The following is a 21,720-nucleotide window of genomic DNA, read 5'->3' on the forward strand; positions in this document are numbered from 1 at the left end:
GAATTAGACATGGAAAATCATGACCAGATCTGCATTGGAGAGAAAAGTCCACGGTTGTCTTGCCAGGTGCAGAAGGGGTAGGGGGTGGAGAGTGATTTGTGGGCCTGAATTTTCAAAAAAGACTGCAGTTCACTTAAGTTTGTGCTAGGATTGTGTTTGCAAAATGGATAACTGCCTCTGCCAGAGATCAAACTACATACCTGTCTGTTTTCATGCACTGGCAATATAACCTGTCTCCCACATACATTCACAGCAGCTGAATGCGCAAATTAGGCATGCAGTTGTAAGACTGTGTTTGCATAGGACTTATAACTTTCAGTGTGTTTCACAAACAGCAATTAATTAATCCTCTTACTAGTCACAGAGGTGCGTAGGTTATGACACACCCACTTTACAGATAGTAACAGAGAGGTAGCCCTGTTAGTCTGTAGAATAACAGAACAAACCAGCAGTCATGTAGCACTTTAAAGACTAACAAAATAATTTATTAGGTGATGAGCTCTCGTGGGCAGATCCACTTCTTATCAAGAAGTGGGTCTGCCCCACGAGAGCTCATCACCTAATAAATTATTTTGTTAGTCTTTAAAGTGCTACATGACTGCTGGTTTATTTACAGATAGAAAACTGAGGTACAGGAAGGTTAAGAGAGTGAGAGAGCCATGGTGACTGATGGAGCTAAGAGAGAATTTAAGTGATCCTGATTCCTAGTTTTGTATTTGGGCTGTGCTGCCTTTTCATTAACAGATGCACATAGTGAGGTTCCTTTTTGTGCTACGATGTAACTGAATAAGCAGCTTGGACACTGCAAATATGATTTTGGGTGTTAGAGGAGGATGCAGTTGATGTGTCCTTTGGCAGTTTAAGAATCTGATGCCCTTGTTGGCAGAAGAGCTCTGTTTCTCTGCCTCAGTCAGGATATTTTTGGGTTCCATGGATTTTAAAATATTTTTACAAAAATCTTTAACCTTTAAAAACAGTCATAAAAAACAAACAGTTTTAATCATTTGCTTTGGACACAGTTCTTCCTCTAAGAAAGAATCCTCTGTAGAAGAATGCTCCAAAAACATCTTATTTTGGAAAAGATACATTTAGATATGAGCTACAAACAGTCCACTAGGCTGAATATTATTAGCGACTTACATGTGTATTTACATAATGGTGCATTATTTTTCGTGATCCAGGTCTCTGATTACTGATATGTTGGAGTGGAAGTTGACAGAATGTTATTTTATAGTACATGCAGCATAGAGACAGACTGACAGATGTTCTTTTAAGTTGATGAGTGAGATCTGACATCTCATGTACCATAAAACAGCACAGGAAGCTGCATTTCTTGCTCTCCTTTAGATGTTTTTAATGTTGAAAGAGAAAACAGAATTTTGAATTCAGGCCCTTAGTCTTGGAAATTTCCACAATTCTGTCAGTTAAATGAGCATTTTAGTGTGCTAGTTAGTTACATGGCTCCCCTCTCTGCATTATCTGAGCATCTTACACACATTTATGGTGGTAACCACACAAGGCTTCATTATGCCCCTAAATACCCAAGGGACAATTAGGTTATGTAAATATTTCTGCAAATTTCGATACAGCTTCAAGTCCCTGGCAAGTTTCCTTCAGGCTTTTGAGGTCTCAGTAATTAGCCCACAGGCTCTGACATGGCATCAGGATTCTTCCTTCTCCCCCAGTTGGGAGAAATGCTGGTGATCTCCGGGATTACAGCTGTCTAGTATGGGGCACTAATATTTGTTTTATGCAGTTGTTTGGAATGGTCTTTACTGAGCTTTGTAAGCCGTGCAAAGAAAATGGGTCAAAATGCAAAGAGGTAGTGATATTTACAGCACATTTGTGAGTCATCGGTGGTGATCGAATGGTTTTAAAACTGAGCACGTGTTGAGCGAGGAAGTGATTTGCCCAAGATCACACAGCAAGTTGGTGGCGGTCAAGACTGTAACTCAGGTTTCCTTCTGCCAGTCCCCTGTGCTCAGTCCTTTAGACCACATCTGCCCTGAAAGCCACTCTTAACTACTTTGTGCTTACTGGAGGCTAATCAACAGTGGGTAGTAGACTGCTCCAAGACATAACTGTATCTCAGTTTTCAGTTATCCAGACATACCGTAGTTAGAGGAGAGACACACATTGAAGAACTTGAACATTTTCTTCTATGACTTTCACAGTGGTGTAAAAGATGTGGTCAAACTGCAGGGTATAAGAGAGAGCTTAGAGGAGTGGTGTCCTGTAGGAATTCAAAGATTACCACACTTGTGGTTAGTATCAGAGGGGTAGCTGTATAGTAACAGAGAGGAAGCCGTGCTCGTCTATACACTATCAAAACAAAAAGCAGTCAAGTAGCACTTTAAAGACTAGCAAAATAGTTTATAAGGTGAGCTTTTGTGGGACTGACCCACTTTTTCAGACCATAGCCAGACCAGAACAGGCTCAATATTTAAGGCACAGAGAACCAAAAACAGTAAGCAAGGAGGACAAATCAGAAAAAGATAATCAAGGTGAGCAAATCAGAGAGTGGAGGGGTGGGGGGGACTACATCAGAATCTGACCTTCCTCTTGATTGGTACTCCATTCTTTTTCATGAGCCTGTATATTTTGACCTGCTTCTGGAACTCCACTACATGCATCTGATGAAGTGGGTCTTTGCCCATGAAAGCTTATGCTCCAAAAAATCTGTTAGTCTATGTGGCGCCATGGAACTTCTTGTTGTTTTTACACTTGTGGTTGTTTTATTTCCAATAGTCACGCTCCCAGCCCTCTTTGCTCGAAATAAATGCCCTACTCGTCCCCCAGAGCCAGGCACCCCCCAAACCAGGAACTCCGAGCCCCCCCCACTAAATAAATGCCCTCTTCCTTCCTCAGAGCCAAGCACCCCTAGCCTCCCTGGTGCTAACTGAATGCCTTGCCCCAGAGCTTGGCACCCCCAGCTTTCTCCTTCTAATTCAATGCTGGAGACTCACCAGAGCCCCTGGAGCTGCTGCTGAGGCTGCCAGTGGGGCTGCGGCCCTTGCCACCAATCAGTGGGGCGTGTGCACAGAGTGGGCAGATGGCACTCCCTGAATGCAGTTCTCTGGAGGAGCTGCATTTAAAGGCTTTAAGGGCCACATGCGGCTTGAGAGTTGAAGGTTGGCCATTACCATATTCGCCACATCACAGTGTCCTATTTGCCGCATGTGGCAAATGTATTGGATGCTGCAGGATTAAAGCATTGTGCTGTATGTAAAAAGTTTCTAGTAATGTAGCAGTCAGAGGACAGGGCTGCATCAGAAGGCTGCATAGAGATGGGGAATGTGATCTGTTGTCCCTGCTACACCTTCCAGGAACCCACCTGATATACTGGGGTACTACTGAAACTGCCTGTTCCACCAGCCTGGGCTCCCTCACCCTGCCCTGTTCGTCCAGGCCCCCAAGACTCCTACAGCACCCTTTCAGGTGGGGACATACCCAGCTGCAGAAAGACAGTATTTTTAATGCACTAAAATCAGTACCACATGGGAAGGCTTTCAGCTAAGGAATTGCCCAGCACTTAAATGCACTCCTCGTTTGGAGTGTAAATCCAAAATTGTCTTGTCCTGTACAGATTAAGCTATTATCTCTCTTCATGTGGAGAAAGATATACACAACTTCCCCTCGCAGTTATGAGTTCCACAAACTGGATTTTAGGGAAAATAAAACAGTTTTATTAACTGCAAAAGGTAGATTGCAAGTGATTACTAGAGGGCTGTGCCTCCTGCTCACTACACTCACCGACAACCCCTCTCTTCCCAGGGGGTGGTGGTGGTGGGGTTGGGGAGCTGCACAGGCATCCCTGGCCTTGCCTGGGTGGGGATGTCAGGGAGCTGCGCGGCCATCCAACTTTCTCACCGCCTCCACCCCTTGGGTAGCAGACTGACATGATGACATCAGTCTGTCACCTGGGAGAAAAGTCTTTTATGTATAGAGAAAAACAATGGATAGCAAACTGATCAAAGCAGCTTACTGAGCAAGTAAAACCAACATGCAGTGAGTTTAGTACAGTAAAGAAAATGGCTACAATTAGTATTCCTCATTCTAAATTTTTTTTAAGCAAGTTACAGTGTTTCGTGAAGACTAACTGCTCTTTCTTGCAGCTGAAAACTACAGGTAATCCTTTCACAGGCCAGACACCTTCTAGCCTGGGTTCAGTCCTGTCTTTCTCAGATCAGTTTTAGGTGTTTTCAGCAGTCATCTTGGGCAGCAATTCAGTGAAGAACTGACTTAGACTAAGTATCAGAGGGGTAGCAGTGTTAGTTGGTATCCACAAAAACAACGAGAAGTCTTGTGGCACCTTATAGACTAACAGATATATTGGAGCATCAGCTTTCATGGGCAAAGACCCACTTCATCAGATGACTTAGACTAACTCACTTTCCTGCTTTAAGTAAGATTTACATATGATAGGAATCCTGTACTTCCCAGTATGATCCCCATTCCCTATCAGTGGAAAACAACTCGTACTCCAAGATGGAGCCCACACCAGGGGACATGATCACATGACCCGGCAGTGTAAAAGCAATCAAGGGTGAAGGCTCTTATCAGCATCCCAGGAAGCCTCTCAGGAAGGTAGGAGATTATCATCTTCAAAATCTTATTGTTCACCCTAAGAGCCCATCCAAGCTGATTGCATGCTTTCTGGTGGGCGTTCCCCAGATATAAACACAGTTGTAATAGGTATGTAGATAATAGTCCCAATTTCAGATACAGAAATGATATATGTACACAAATAGGATAATCCTGTTCAGTAAAATATAGCCTTTCCAGTGATACCTCACGTGATCCATTTTGTATAAAACATATCTTAGTTATGCCATTTCATATGATAATATATTTATGAAGAATATGGGGCATAGTGTCCCAGGGAAAGCCACTTTGCAAGGAAGAGTCAAGTAGTCAGAGCTCACCTCAACCACCTGGAGTTCAGCTCCTGTGATGTGCCAACTAGTGATTTCAGCCCCAAAATATTTCATTGTTAGTTGAGACTGTTCAGCACCTTGCAGGGTCAGACCAGATGAAGGTACCAAAATGCATTTCAGAAGTGCTGCCTGCAGATTTAAAATGGGATTTCCTGAATGAAAGGTCAGGGAGTGAGAGACTGGGCTTTCTCTGTCTGCATGTAGTCCAGACATACATTTTTATCAGACTTATTGTCCTTTCACATTCCCTCTGATTTTTTCCATAGGTTTTACTGTATTTTTTACATGCATTTTTAAAAATCTAATTAATATAATTTACAGTGACTGTTCAGAGTCTATTAGGAATGTCTTGGAGGTTCTTGAACAAATGTAATCATTGAGTTGGGGTTTTTATGTCCTTGGGTCATCTTATCTTTTTAAGACATGCAGACATCATTGAAATGTGGGGCAAGAAGCAGAGGTTTCAAAGAATGCACATTCCTTTATGGATCTGCTTTGAACAACGCTTTTTCCGACATGAATAATGGAGCTCAATATTTTCCAATGCTCAGACTGCATGTGAACCATAAGAATTAGAGGTAGCATTAGCAAGACTTCTAAGCAATTCAGAAGCACAAATCAATGGCGTAGATTTTCAAAGGCACAAAAGGATGTTAGGCACCTGACACATGTTTCTGAAAATCTCCCCCAAATGGGCTTATGGATGAGATTTTCAAAAGTGCCCATATCCAATGGGCACAAATCCAGTGTGCACAATAAGGTTTGTGTTTCTAGGTCATCAGGGTCCTTTTGGAAGGTGGCTCAATTGTTCAATCAGAGATCAAGACACAGGATTGATTGTGAGTGAAAACAGACTGTTCAAAGTAAGTTATTAAATCAAAATAAACAAAACATGCCTGCTATCATAATACACTAAGAAACTTAGTGATGTTTCCCCAGGGCTTAAAAACAGTGAAGACAACATTTTCTGATATTTTGTGTGACTGGTTTCAATGACCAGGCGGTACTGTTGTAATAGGTTGTCCTTCCACAGTAACTTCCAGTTGAGCAATTCAAAACCCCCAATAGTTGTGGTGAATAAATCCTCACCACCACTCAGTGAGGTAGGCCAGATAATTATTCCTATTGTGCTGATAGGGAAATGGAGGCACAAAGAGGACTGTGCCCCGGATAACACATTTTATGGTTACAGAGCACTGTTTATCCCCAACTCTCCTTAAGTGCTTCCAAAACCATGGGTAAAATAGACCACTACTCAGAGAGCCTACACTTTACTTAGGTCCCACCTCTGTGGAGTTGTTAATTGGTTGAAAACCTCTCCTTACTGAGATTAAATGCCTGGTGTAGAACACAGGAGCTCTTTCTTGAAGTCTAATGCTTGGACCTCCAAACCATTCTTCTCATTCCTATATTTCCTCTTAACAGCTTCTTCCAGTTCAAGAGTGCTCCCAAGCTTGTCTTCCTTTGGAAGTCTTCCAGATTCTGGCTAGTTTCTTCTTTCTGAGCTGTGAAATCTCAGGTGCTGTTTGTGAAAGGGATCAGTACCTGCCCTCAGCAGGGGAGGAGAGCAAGTATTTCAGGGCTGTCCAAAATGTCCAGATCAGTGTCTGAAGAAGCTACATGTTGTTGGCATCACCCTGCTTCTCCTGAGAGAGAGAGGCTCTGATATGAACTTGCGTGTGTTATGTATTTTCAGTGCTTGAAAACTCACAAGAAGCTTTTTTCCCCCATCTTATATGCAAGTGCCATAAACTTCTAGTGAATTTCTGTTCTACCAGTTTATTTGCTGGGCTCACAGGTGTATTGACATTAAGGAAGCACTTAACTGAACAAATAACGGGGCACTTTAGTTTTCTAAAAGCAGTCATTCATGTGATAGTGTTATTATTTTCCCACCCCCCAGTTGGTATCTCAGCAACATTTTTGTTTAAATCCAGACAGATACTTAAATCCCTTCCCCTCACACACACCCTAATCTGAGCATGTGAAAAGTGCCAGGTGAATGGCCCTGGAAGATAAAGTCCTCCATATCTGGAGAAGGGTCTGTAAGCATGGCCCTAAATTGCATTGCCTTTAGGTGAGTCCAGTCTCAGATTCTCCAAGGTACTGAGGTATTTAACTCTCATTAAAACTATTGGGACTTAGGAGCCTACATATCCATGAGGATCTGGGCCACACACTGCCTCTCACTCAGCACAAGCTTTTGGGCTAGCTGCAGGAATTCCAAGATGAAACTTTATGATCCATGTTACTCAGGATGTTATACTATGTGATCTCATGGTCCCTTCTGGCCTTATAATGTGAGAGGCCCAGTCCATGGTGTCAGAGCTTTTCATGTATTCTTTTCACCTGCTGTTTGTATAAATCAGGGCAGTGGATTGGTGCCCAAAGTATTGATGGAGGGACAGCTGCAGCCAAGGATTTCTGCAATGCAACTGCTGGCCTCCCTCTCCCTGTAAGCACAAAGCATGGTCTGAGGTGATACATAAACTGCAACCTTTCATCCCTCTGTTATCATGTACTTCCTCTTCGTTTTTTGGGGGCGTGTGTATGGGGGAAACCTAGGGGTGGAGGGGGCGATTCAAGCCTCAGCAGGTAATAGCATTGTGTTTTATTTGGCATCTACAAAAACATGCTTACATCTCTCTGTCATTAGACACAACCTCTCTAAATCTGGCAGGTTGCCATCACACTTCAGTGTCACATTTTGATGTAAAGATCCCTGGGATCTTTTGATGAAAGCTGTAAATCTTTGGCCACCAAGATAATTCCGCTTGGTGTGAAAAGAACTTGGGGTTGGAGAGATTTTATGCATTCTTTTCCCAAATGCAGGCAGAAATGAAGTTCATGCAAACCCCAGGAAGTGTGGCTGGCTAGTTATAGCTTGTGTTAATTGTAGCTCCCACAGCTGAGAGAGACAGGTTGGGTGGAGGAGCTTCGTGTTCAGAAAGGTGCCCAGGCCCTGCTTTTTTTCCAGAGGTGCCGAGCGTCTGACACTCCCAGGAAATTCAGTTTCATTTGAATGCTTTGCTCCACCAACAAGGAAGCTCAGAGCATCTGAACATGGTAAGGAAAAGGGGAGAGATTAGGTTGGTCCTAGAAAGATCCACCTTGTAATTTAGTATTTTTGTTAATTAACTTTCCTGTTACCATCTGACTTTTGTTGCTGTCAGTGAGTGGCAATAAAAAGTCATGGGGAGAGAAGTCAGTTTTCCATACCTGTTCTGTGAATGATATTGGAGGGCAGCATGGAAATGTCCCAAAATGGAGCTTTCTTATGTTAGGTTGGCCTGGTAGGGATAAGGTTGTGAGGCTTCTCCTAGGTCTGTGCCTTAATTCCTCCTGCTTCTCATGCCTTCTCATCCTACTTCTCAAAGATTGAGGGTATGTTTACACTAGCTTGAAAGATTGACCTGCTTGTGGTGCATCTTCTGGGGTTCAATTTCGCACATCTAATAGGGATATGCAAAACTGACCTCTCAGGTCTCACAGTCGACCCCTGTACTCCTTCATGAAATGAAAGGAGTAAGGGAGGTCGATGGGAGAGTTTCCCCTGTTGATCCTGTTCAGTAGGGACGGCTAAGTAAGCTAAGCGCAGATAAGTTGATTCTAGTTAAGCGATTGGCATACTAGAATTGTGTATCTGTGGTCGATTCACTTTGCCGAGTGCAGACATAGCCTGAGAGAGTGTGCTGGATGCTGCTAGAAATATAGGTAAATATGTGGGGCCCGCAAAACACACAAGCCATAGGACCTGCACCCACATCTGAGATCAGGTACTCTGATACCCCCTAACAGGATATAATTAGGGAATGTTTGGAATTCCAGCTTTTCCTGTGGCTTGATCTATCCCTACAGACATGTTCACTGGAACAGCAAGGTGAACTTTGTCTGCCTAGTTCCTCCCGCTGTGTTTGTCTTCTCACTGAATTTTATTAGCTGCTGTAGAAGACAGGGAGCAGGTTCCTTGGTAGTCAACATACCTGGTGCCCCAGTAACATAGAGAGGAAACCAATCCCTCCTACTGTGTCACATCCACTCCTCATGGCTCTGGGTCTTAGCATCTTGTGGGCACTTAAAATGTTATGCTGGCATTAGATGTAATCTGAGCCTGAGACAGAAGCCAGGAATGCTTGAGTTTCAATCAATCGCTGGTCCAGTGGTGGTTCTCCCTATGACCTTGCACAGATCACTTAGCCTACAGTTTCCCAGCTATAAAACGGGGATAATTGCCTGCATGTTGTGATGGTTAATATTTATAAATGTAGTATCTTTCCCCATGTAGGCATCATCAGAAGGGTTTGAACTGAGAACCTGCAGCATGAAGCCAGAGATCGGAGTGTGTCTATTTTATGGTGTGTGTGTGTGTGTGTGTGTGTGAGAGAGAGAGAGAGAGAGCGAGCGAGCGAGCGAGTGCAAGTGCACACTGCAGTCTTCTGGGGATCGATTTTGCTGCACGTGTGAAGACGCAGCAAAATCAGTCTCTCTGGGCTCAGCTCTCAATCTTGGTACTCAATACTGACATGTGGATTAAGAGACATTGGCATGAGCCTAAAGATCCCTCATCTGCAGCAGGGAAGAAGGTCAATCCTGATGCATTGATTTCTAGCTACGCAAATGGCATGGCTAGAATTGCATATCTGGGATCGGCTTCAGTCCCTAGTGTAGACCAGGCCTCAGCCACTTGATCAGAAGACGTAATTCCATCAGCTGGGAGCAGCAGCAGGCAGTTGTCCTCTGGTAATTGGCTCCAGAGGGGGAGGAATGTGAAACGCACATTGAACAATGGGTAACGTTAATTTATTACATGGTAGTTGAAAAGGAATGACATTGGGTACCATAACTTTTCCTTAAGGGATGACATTGGATACCATGACTTTTCTTTGTTCCCTGTATCTAGCTTATAGGTGCACCCTTACCAGATTAGTTAAGATACAAATCAAAGAGGGCAGAATTCTAATCAAAGAACACACTACAAGCTATGACACACAGCCTTTTTAGCTAACATCTTGCATGCTTAAGCCATGACAAACCTGGCTTTCTTTTGATTGCACTGTGGCTGCTGATAAAGACTGAACAGAATTTGCTCTTTGGCTCTTTGAGATGATTGACTTTTACTACCCTTGTATACAGCATGTATGCCCACATGGAAAGAATTCTTTGAATCCATATATCATGAGCAAATAAAATGCCTTTTGACATTAATGGGAGCTATAGAAATAGAATCTTAGAACTGGAAAGGACCACGAGTCCGCTCCCAGTCACTCACAGCAGGAACTAGCACAGTCCACATCATCCCTGACAGATTTTTATCTAACTTGCCCCTAGGTACCTGAAAACTGTTATCATTTTAGGCCTGCAAAAGGATCAAACTCTCAGCCCCTGTTTGCAAGGCTAGTACTCTAACCACTGAACAATAGGGAATATGGGATCAAAACTTAATTCTTGCTTTTTTTTTTTTTTTTTTCCTTCCCCTGTAATGTTTGGTATTTTTTAAAGTCTCAGCTCATGGAGACATGGGATTGTGTAAGAATATCAGTTTACATCTAAAAAAGAATCAGTTTCTAGCCCTGATATTTGCTGCGAAAGACTCAAAAGTCTGACTCTATAAAGGCTCACAGGATAAAGAAACTCGAATTTAGTATTTTTTTAATTAAATAATATACATCAAAACTTTGTCAGTCTCATGATTTTTGGGGACCCAATACAATTTTTGAATATTTAGGGCTGGCAGTGCTGCAAGAGCTTTTTCAAAAACAAAGATGCTCTCTCTTGCTCTCCCTCCCTACTCTGAGTTTCGTTTTTTGAACTCTTGTATGATTTCAGAGCCAGTTCTTGCACAGGACAAGTAGTACAGATCAGTCATCAATAAGAGCTAAAGAACCACTCTGGCCACTAGCTTAGGACCTGCATTTACTAGAGATGCTGAACGTCTACCACTACAGGTGAAGCCAGTGGGATCATCAGGACTCAGCTATTCGGGCTCAGGGTACACAGAGCCAAGTTTGAGGCCTGCAGAGCCCACTGCACCTGCCTTATCTCCCACCACATAATGAATGTGGAGCCATAATATTGTCATGGATAAATTTCAGCTTTCATTTAGGAATGGCAGATCTTGGACCCTTCTTACTAAGATGATCGTGTTGGAAATTGCAAAGCTAATGGCTGGCAAAAGTGCCCGTATGCTGGATACAGGAAACAAGGGAAAACCATTGTACACCCCCGTCAGAGACAGTCTATCTGTTTTAATTCCATCCCTTAAACCACTCAGGGTTAGCCTTTGGGATTTGTGAAATATATAGATTCCTTAATTTTTGGAAAAAGTTAGAACATTTGACCATTAGGGGTAGGGGCTAATGCTTCAAGGGCTACCACTGATATCAGGAGTGCTGTTGTAAGCTTCCTCCCTGCAGCAGAACTTGATCCTCTGCTAGGCAGTTATTATATAATGTATAGCCACAAAAGGGTAGCAGAACATCAGGGGAGACAGTGATGCCTAATGGATAATGCACAGTACTTGAAAGCAAGAATGCCTGGGTTCTGCTGTTGTATCTGACATAGGTGACCTCATTGGACTGAGTCATATCTCTTGATCTTTCTGTTGTAGGGGCAGTAATACTGCTTAACTATCTCAGTTGTTGTTGTGTGTGTGGTGCAATTAATTGGATAGGAAGCTCAGTTTAAGTGCTAAAATCCACTAGAGAGCACACACAGCCAGACATGGGTGACCTCATAGCCCTCAAACATCTAATACGGAGAATTGTCTTTTGACAAAAAATATTTGCAGATGCAATGCATGTATGTCTGCAATTGCAGCTGGATTCCATTTCTGCGGTGAGAAATTAGGTAGGGCTGCCGGAGGAGCACGTGCTTTTTACATGCTTGAGTCAGTTAAGTATGTGGCTACCCCTAAAAGCTATCAAGTTCGTAAACTGTCATGCCATGCAATTGTAGGGGGGCATTTTCAAACACATTCAGTGTTGGCTTAACTGCAGCTTTGTAGAAGTAAGGCAGAGCAGTTAGACCAGTGCTTAGTGTGTTTGAAAACTGTGCCCCTGCTGGACAAGAGCTGGTTGTTGCCTGGTAGAGATGCATGGGAAATAATTTTGTAGGCCTGCCCAAAACAGCTAGAGCGCACTGTGAGGCATGCAGCTGACATTAGCTTCCTCATCTCTCTCTAGCAATGGAATGCTTTGCTAAGCTACCTCTTGCATTGCCAGTGCTGAGCAGATGCTGCCAATGGTGCTGAACACTGTTGTGGATTTGAAATTACTCTCTTTCTCTCATGCATTCTGAGCTACAATCTCCTTGCCATTTGGAGCCAAGAGAGCAGTTCTCCTCACTTTCCTGCCTTCAGCTGTTCTTCAGTATTTTAGTCGCCCTGCCTTGACCCCACCTAGTTTGTTTGTTTGGAGAAACAGGAGGTACTCAAGACAGATGGATGAAGGGGAAGGATTGACATAACAGTTAACGGTCATGAGTGTTTATGCATCAGTTGCTCAGTGGTGTTGCTTCTGAAATTTCTGATGCTATAGTAGAAGTTGGATTAGAGTCTTACAGTCTCAGTGCTGAACATTATATGCTTGTCTGCATGTCATTTTGCTTGTGTCAGGGACTCTTTCCTCATATGGGTTTTCCCCTTCTGTTAGTGGTCTAGCTTTTGTGGTGATTTGATGCTGTTGTGCTGTCACTTAGCCACAACAGGAAGAGAATCTGGAAGTGAAGAACTGCAGCAGTTCAGTTGCTTTTCCATGCTATGGGGCAAATGTTGGTGAGAGAAGAGCTGAGCCACTGACTCACCTAGTGTGCCACAAGTTTGGTGCAGCGTGAATGATGAGAGAAACTTCCTGGAACAAATGGGAGGAAAGCCATGCCTAGAGACATGGAGGCAGTGACCTCTCAATCCACCGGGACCCACAGATTGACATGCTTTTGTTGCTATAAATGATTCAAGGCTTCTATTGGAAATCAGTAAATTTGGGTCAGACATTATGGGTGATCAAGCAGAGAGAGAGTGAGAGAGAGATGCCTCCTCTGTGTCTGCTAGTGGAGCTCGGGAATTGGACCAGTTTGTAAAGTGCAGAGGCTGGGTAAGACTGAGGGTATCTCTGTGAGCTGATAGCCTGAGCCATCGGCGGGGGAAAGGGAAATTGCAGTCCAAGCAATGGCACCACTTCATTCTCTTGTTCTTTTTTGTGGTTTGTTTGTTTGTTTGTTTTTACCTTAGAAATCAAGATTCATAAAAGTATACCAGCCAGTGGCGTAGCCCTTTTGCAGTGACTGGGAACAAGCATGGGAGCTGCAACTACAGCTCCAGTTTCAAAGGGCTGCAAAAGGTGTAGTGAGATGTGCATATGTGCTCCAAGGCGCTGTTACAGGGCCCTGTTCCATTGACTGAAGTGGGAGCTGCATGCCTGAAGTAACTGCAAAATTGGACTGAGAGCGAGCCAGGCTTCTCAGCTGGGCAAATACAAGACAACTCCTGTGAGTCTTTGGGAAGCGTATTTAGATGTGAGCTTTCAACTCGGTGCACATGCTGTCTCTATGCTAAGACTACATGTTCGAGATGAAGGCTTTGCTGGAAACTAATCTTGGCTATACTTAGCTGTAGAGAAGGTAGTGTCCATGCATCATTATGAGACAGGTGTCGATGCCAAATTCTGTGCAATACTTTAAGGTGGGTGATGATGTTTCACTTGCCCAAAATGAGTCTCCTTTCTAATTTCAACTGGAGAAGTGTATCAGTATTTTTCCATTTCTCTGTGGGCTCGTAGGGAGCTGCATTTTCCATCCCAGCAAAGGCTGCACTTCAGGACAAGGGAGTGAACCTTGTTTACGGCATACATCCTGTAAAATGCCTGGAATGCTTCTGGATGGAAAATGCTGGCCAAGCATAAATTTGTCTTTGATGCAGTTTGTCGTATATGAATTCAGTCAACATAGCTTCCCCCAGACTGTCTGTGAATCTTGGTCTAGTCCAGTTGTGAAATTAACATTGTTTTTTATTTGGGGACCAACCTGGCTAGGTAATTTATGTAGGGTCAATATCATTTTAAATTGCAAGGATGGAGCACACATTACAAGAGCATTCCCCTTGTTTCTAATCTTGTCCCCTGCTGAACTTGTAGAGACTGCAGCTGTCTGACGATATGTCTTTACCAGCACACTTCTTGCCTACCAGCTTATTGCTTTCTTGGTGTTTGCTATGCTACCCTTTGCTTTAAGAGAGTCCAATTCACAGACATAGTCAGCTCAGTGGCTATCTGAAACTACATCCCAGTGCTATTCTCTTTGCCATGCCTAGAGTAGTCTGTGTATGCTATAAAGCAGACATGTCCAGCCTGCGGGCTGCATGCGGCCCTGGACAGCTAGTAATGCGGCCCCACGAGAGCGTAAACTTTTAACATTATTATGTGATTTTTAGTGATATTTTTCATGACTCGATTGCGCGGTACTCGAGCACGGACTGCATAGGTGACAACAGAACGCTGTGTAGGAGAGGGCGCAGCGCAGTGCTAACTTCGCCTCTTGCGCCCGCCACACACAATCAGTCAAATCGAAACCCGCGTGTGTCAGACGTTATATGCACTTGTGCGACTTGGCAAGTAAAACGCAACGATTACCGATAATACGTGTGTGATAATATGATGTGTGCGCCTGTGAAGACAGGCATTTATTGTTGTTAACCCAGCAAACAAACGCTAAGTTTTTTTGCTGGGAAGCAGACATGTAAGTTTTCTTATTTAATTATTGCACTTGGGCTTGTTGTATTACTTCGTAAAATAATTTAATAAGTTAAAATAAGTTAAAATAATTTTTTAGCAGCTGTGGTGGAGTAAGTACAAAAACGAATCAAATAGTTTTTTGCTCATGATATTGATATAATTACATATACAACATCGCTAATACTAGAAAAATAAATGGTTGCTTATTTATTAATTTTTTTATCTGAGCATGGCTTCAACGTTGTGTCAAAAGAAAACAGAACCCAAAAAAAGAAAAATCATGGATGAAGGAAGGGTGTTCAGTGAAAAATGGACAGATGAATACTTTTTTGTCGAGACAAATAATAAGGCACTGTGCTTAATTTGTAGGGAAATCACGTCAGTTTTCAAAGATTACAATTTGAAAAGACATTATATGCAAAATCATGCTGCCAAATTCGATGCATATCAAGGAATGTTTCATAAAGACAAAATAGTGGAACTGAAAAAGCGTCTGTCATCTCAACAATTTTTCTTAAAAAAAATTACAACTCAAACAGACTCTATTATGAAAGCTAGTTATGTGGTAGCAAATCTGATTGCAAAAAAATCAAAACTATTTACTGATGGTGAGTTTATGAAGCAATGTATGAAAAGCGTGGCAGATATAATTTGTCCTGATACAAAAACGGATTTTTCTAAAATCAGTTTGTCTCGCCAGACTATAGCCAAGCGAATCGAAGAAATAGGAAAATCTATCGAAAGAGATTTGGAGAGTAAAGCTGTTAATTTCAAATTTTATGCTTTGGCAATAGATGAAAGTACTGATGCTACAGATATGGCTCAACTTGCCATTTTTATTAGGGGTATTGATAACGAATACAATCTCACTGAAGAAATGGCTTCTTTGGTGCCATTAAAAGACACAACTAAATCTCTTGATTTGTATGAAGCAGTAAAAATTACATTAAAGTGATTTTCTTTAACCTTTGCCAACATATCTGGTATAGCTACTGATGGCGCCCCAGCTACGGTTGGTAAAAAGAGGGACTTATAAAACTAATAGAAGATGGTGCAATTGCTGCCGGCAACTCACATTTGATGAAATATCACTGCATCGTACATCAAGAAAATTTATGCGCGAAAGCTTTAAAAATGGATGATGTCATGCAAATTGTCATCAAAGCTGTGAATTTCATAAGATCCAGGGGATTGAATCATCGCCAATTCCAGGAGTTCCTTAAAAGTATGGATGCTGATTATGGCGATATCATTTACTGTTCTGAAGTAAGGTGGCTAAGTCAGGGTAAAATGTTGAAAAGATTTTATAATTTGTGAAATGAAATCAAGTCGTTTATGGAATCAAAAGGAAAATTTGTGCCAGAATTTGAAGATGAAAAATGGCTCACAGATTTAGCATTTTTGGTGGATTTGACCGCTCATTTAAATGAGTTAAACATGTGTCTTCAAGGTGAAAATCAACTTATCTGTGCTGTGTTTCAAACCATAACAGCATTCGAAATGAAACTTAAATTATGGCTAGCTCAAGTTATGGCAAATAATTTTATGCATTTTGATACGTTGGCTAAACACAGTCCTGTGAACACTGAAAAATATGCAGCCTTGCTTTCCGTTTTGATACAGGAATTTGATAATATCACCAATTTTTTGGTATATTTGCAACTCCATTTTCAGTTGACATAAATACATTACCTGCGAATTTTCAAATGGAGTGTATAGAGTTGCAATCAGAAATTCAACTCAAAGAAAAATTTGATCATGTCTCTTTACTAGACTTTTATAAGTCCTGTCTTGCCAGAGAAAAATATCCCTTGCTTCACAATCACGCCTTATTCATGTCATCACTTTTTGGCAGTATGTACATTTGTGAACAACTTTTTTCAAGGATGAAGCACACGAAGAGTAAAATTAGATCAAAATTTTCTGATGAGCATCTTGAGAACTCACTAAGAATTGCAACCACTTCCATCGAACCAGACATTGATGCATTGGTTTCACAAAAACAAGGTCAAATATCCCACTAGTTTTATGTTTATATTGCCCTCTTTTGTTTTAATGTTTATAATAAAAAATATAAAAAATAAAGGAAGTTTGTTATTTATATACATTAACTATATTATATATTTTATGTGCAGCCCAAGACAATTCCTCTTCACTCAATGTGGCCCAGGCAATCGAAAAGGTTGGACACCCATGCTATAAAGCGTATTTAAGTGTACATATATATCTTGTAGAGCTGGAAGGGACCTTGAGTGGTCATCAAGTCCCATCTCACAGCAGGATCAAGCACCATCCCTGACAGATTTCATTTTTAATGTAACCTGCCCTAGACCCCCCTCAAGGATTGAACTCTGAACCCTGGGTTTATAAGGCCAATGCTGTAACCACTGGGCTATCTCCCTAATAAGGCAGCGTTGGGGTGTGTAAAATACCATAGTCTGCCTCCTAGCTCTGTGCAGCAGAGGACATTTTCCCATGCTGCTCTGAGTGCAGCATGCCAACAGGTGGAACTGAACCTGGGACCTCTGGAACTCAGTGTATGATCCTCTACAGCTTGAGCTCTAAGCCAGCTACTAACATAAGCCACCAAAGTGCAATAATTTCCTTGCGTTGATTTAAACTTAGCTTTTGTTAGCTGGTTAATTCATAAAGCCCGCTGCACTCCTAATCTCGTTGAATTTCTATGTAAGCTTTTTGGGGGCAAGGGCTCTCTTTTTTTTTAATGCATTTGTGCAGCACCTAGCACAATGGGACCCTGGTCTGTGAGGGCCTACAGTGGTATAAATAATTACATACTAATAACAGTTGCTGGGTTGGCCACTGATTGTGAATGTTCTCTGTAGAACCCTAGGGGAAATACTCGGAACCTAAGATTTGCTATTTGTGAAACTATTGAGGCTTAGATGCTTTGAAATATGGATTACAGGTGCTATACCAATGCAAAATATTCATATTTTTAATACATCAGCTCAAAGTGATTTCCCACTCCAGTCTAAGTATGGCCTCAGTCATATTCCCTTTGCGTAAATTGGTTCATCTCCAGTGAAGTTAGTGGAGTCGTGCCAATTTGTAATAGCAGAGAATTTGGCTTTCTAGTTCATGTATGCTTTGTGTGCAAAGGCAGGTCAACTGGCTTTGGGGTAAAGCTGCTTTTTTACTGCTCATTGGCTGAGACTTTCAGATTTGAATCCTAGTCCTGTTTTCAGTGCAGGAAGCATACTGTATCCCTGGGGAAAAGTCAGTGGCTAGTGACCCAGGTCTGGATGCATCAGGTGACCTCTTGTAAGCTTATTGCATGGAGAAAAAGAAATGCAAAGCTTTATGCTTAAGGAGATTTATACAAAGTACAGCCGTGTGGTCTTTGGAAATAAGCAACCAGGACCAGAATGACAGCATTTCCTGTGCAAGGCTATAAATCAACTTATTGATACCAGAGCTGTTTCCAACTTGGATGTTCTGTTGTTTGACAAATAAAACTATTTGATGGGGTTTTGGTTTGCAGTGAGGAAGGGCAAGATATGATACCGTAAGCACAAATCCATTAGAAATGAACTCACCTACCCTAACTGAGAGGCAGAGCAGTTGGACTATAGCAGTAGAAGTTTTGTTAGCTTGTATCATTCTTGATTTGTAAAGCACCAGTGCCCTGGCTAGTTCTGAGCAATTAACTGCCAGCCTTGTAAACCAACACAGCTGTAGCGTATCTCTGAACAGTGTATTGTATTTAGTTGTCTACATTGTATGGCAACAATGGTAGTTCCTACTTTCCAAAAAGAGGGGAGATGGATTAAACACTCTCATTTCCCTTGCTGAACTCAAACTCTTCTGTGTCTAAGAATTTCCTAATGCAGTACTACACAGTGCCTGTTTACCTGGGGTACTTCTGTGGCCATGTCATTGTATCATTTGAGCCTCTGACAGTCTTTAATGTATTTATTGAGACAACATGCAGCAGGGCAGTGCTGTTATCCCCATTTTACAGGTGGAGAGCTGAGGCACAGCCACACCCAGGTATGTCCTCACCACAGAGCTACCTCAGGTGATTGGCACTGGGTAACAGCTCAAGTTTATGCTGCAAATAGGCTTCATCCTACAGCCCAGGGTGGACCTTGGGTTTCAGGCAGCACCACATCTGAGTGAGAGAGTCTGTGGGTGGAAGCCAGATTAAGGCAACACTTGAGTAAGAGCCTCAGTTAGCTCTGCAGTGAAGACAAAGCCTCCCTGGACTCATGCAGGGGTACCCAGGAAACCTGTGACAAAACAGACCAGAACCCATCTCCACAAAGTCCTAGATGAGTGCCTTAAGTACTAGACTAGACAATCCTTGCACTACAGATCCATAGATTCCAAAGCCAGAAGGGATCACTACAATCATCTACTCTGTCCTCTTGTTTAAGACAGGCCACAGAAATTAGAAAAACATCAAACCTTCATTTAAAAATTGTCAGTGATTGGAGAAGCTGCCATAACTCTTGGGAAATTGTTTTAATGGTTACTCAGTCTCACCGTTAAAAATTTACATCTTCCTTCTAGTATAAGTTCGTCTTGCTTCAATTTCCGACCATTGGATTGGATTATATTTTTATGTGCTAGATGGAAGAGCCCACTATTAAATGTCTGTTGCCCATGTAGGTACTTAGATTGTAATCAAGTCATTCTTTAACCTTCTCTTTAAGCTAAATAGTTTGAGCTCTTTGACTTTCACTCTATGCCATATTGTCTGAATCTTTAATCATTCTTGTGGCTATTCTTTTAACCCTCTCCACTTTATCAACGTCATTCTTGAATCGTGTGTACCAGAACTTGGATGCAGTATTCCAGCAGTGGTCATACCAGTGCCAAATCCAGAGGTAAAATAAGCTCTGTCCTTCTACTTGAGAGTCCCCTGTTTAACATTCAAGGATTGCATTAGTTCTTCTGGCCCTCCCTTACACACAACACAGAGGGTGTCCCTGGCCTGAGGAGCTTGCAATATAGAGATTTTCTTTTACTTTTTATAATTCATCTTGTTGTGTGCCTAAGTTTGCCCCTAAGGGCTGCCTTTAGCAACAGAGCTGAACTGACACTTTCATGTGAAATTACAGTGTTGCTCAAGTATGCCTTCAAAAACCAATACAGAGTACCCTCTGTGAAGGTTAATTATTTCATTGGGAGCCAAAGCTGTACTGTTTTATGGAAAAAATCCATATGCGTATTTAGTATTTTCATGAACATTTATGGTAAGAAGAGAAAACTTGATGAAAGATGATGGAAATTTATAGCTTGCGTCTTTGGTGTAAGGCACACTAGGCATAGGCTCCACTGCCTGTCTCCTGGACATACAATTCACATTATAGTCATCAGATGTTCTACATGCTGATGGCTTGCTGATCAGGCTAGTGCAGGGGTAGGCAATGAATGACTTGAGGGCTGGAGGTAATTCACCAGGGTAAGCCCCTTGCGGACTGCCACATGCTTTGTTTACCTGAGTGTCTGCAGGGATGGCCACTTGCGTCTCCTGTTGGCTATGGCACTGCCTTCCTAAAATTGCCTACACTCCTTCACTGGCTGGAGAAGGCTGGGGCTGCAGCACAGCAGCCCATCTCCATGGCTGGCAAGGGAAAGTCTGGGGCTGCCCCTGCTGGGGAAGGGCTGAGTCTGTGGTGTCTGGAAAGGGCTGGGGCTGCAGCATCCAGGAAGGGCTGTGGCTGTGGCATGGTAGTCTGGCTGCCCAGCAGGGTTCGGGTCAGGCATGAATTGCGCAGAGGGAAGAACAGAAGATTGTGGAATGGACAGGGCCTTGGATGCAGAAGGGGCAGGGCTAGGGCTTGCCTTACCTCGCTGCTCCTTCACCCACTGTCCACGTTTGGATAACCTGATGATAATGATAAATGATTGTGCAAGCTGAGACAATGGTAACAGAATCTGGTGGTTCAGGATAATGCACAGGGGTTGAAAATGAGCTTTATCTACACATGCATCAGTAAATAGGGGGGAACTAGTTGAGAATTTGAAAGTGGAAGGCAGCTTGGGAGAAAGTGACCATGAAATCATAGAGTTCATGATTCTAAGAAATGGTGAATAGCAAAATAGAGACAATGGATTTCAGGAGGGCAGCTTTTGGTAAACTGGAGAGTTGGTAGGTAAGGTCCCATGGGAAGCAAGACTAAGAGGAAAAACAACTGAAGAGAGTTGAGAGTTTTTCAAAGGGACATTATTAAGGGCCCAAAAGCAAGCTATACCGATGCACAGGAAGAATGGAAAGTATGGTAAAAGACCTCCATGGCTTAGCCAGGAAATCTTGCATGATCTCAAAATCAAAAAGGAGTAATATAAAAAGTAGAAATTAGGAGAGATTACAAAGGATGAATGTAAGCAAACAATACATGTATGCAGGGACAAGATTAGAAAGGCAAAGGCACAAAACGAGCTCAAATTGGCTGGAGACGTAAAGGGTAAAAAACAAACAAACCATTCTATAAATATATTAGAAGCAAGAGGAAGGCCAGGGACAGGGTAGGGCCACTGCTCAGTAAGGAGGGAGAAACAATATCAAGAAACTTAGGAGTGGTAGAGGTTCTTCATGATGACTTTTTTTCCGTCTTAACCAAGAAGTCTGATGGAGAAATGCCTAACATGGTGCTAATGGGAAGCAGGTAGAATTAGAGGATAAAATAAAAAAAAGAACAAGTTAAAATTTAGAAAAATTAGGTGTCTCCAAGTCACTAGGGCCTGATGAAATGCATCCTAGCATACTCAAAGAGCAGATAGAGGAGGTATCGGAACCTGTAGCTCTCGTCTTTGAAAAGTCCTGGAAGTCGGGAGAGATTCCAGAAGACTAGAAAAGGGCAAATATAGTGCCCATCTATGAAAAAGGGGGAAAAAGGAACAACCCAGGAAACTCCAGACCAGTCAGTTTAACTTCTGTGCCAGGAAAGATAATGGAGCAAGTAATTAAGGAATTCATCTGCAAACATCTGGAAGAAAATAAGGTAATAGGTAACAGCCAGCATGGATTTGTGAAGAACAGATCATGCCAGACCAATCTGATCACCTTCTTTGACAGGATAACAAGTCTT

At 42.4% G+C, this 21,720-nt stretch overlaps 1 protein-coding gene across 12 annotated transcripts in view; it reads left to right on the plus strand.

The window, feature by feature from the left end:
• Window positions 1-21,720, plus strand: part of CUEDC1 (CUE domain containing 1) — a 156,648-nt gene that overhangs the window by 20,216 nt on the left and 114,712 nt on the right. The window contains exon 1 of one of the 12 annotated variants that reach the window (XM_075013357.1): window positions 13,308-13,421. The exons of 10 other annotated variants lie outside the window; for them this stretch is intronic. The gene's annotated coding sequence lies outside the window, so the exon portion shown is untranslated. Of the gene's footprint in view, window positions 1-13,307; window positions 13,422-21,720 lie in introns of those variants that run through there. One more of the 12 variants, XM_075013362.1, reaches the window with a different exon arrangement.

This window comes from Carettochelys insculpta, chromosome 19, assembly GCF_033958435.1.
Source record: "Carettochelys insculpta isolate YL-2023 chromosome 19, ASM3395843v1, whole genome shotgun sequence".
NCBI classification, from domain to species: Eukaryota; Metazoa; Chordata; order Testudines; family Carettochelyidae; genus Carettochelys; species Carettochelys insculpta.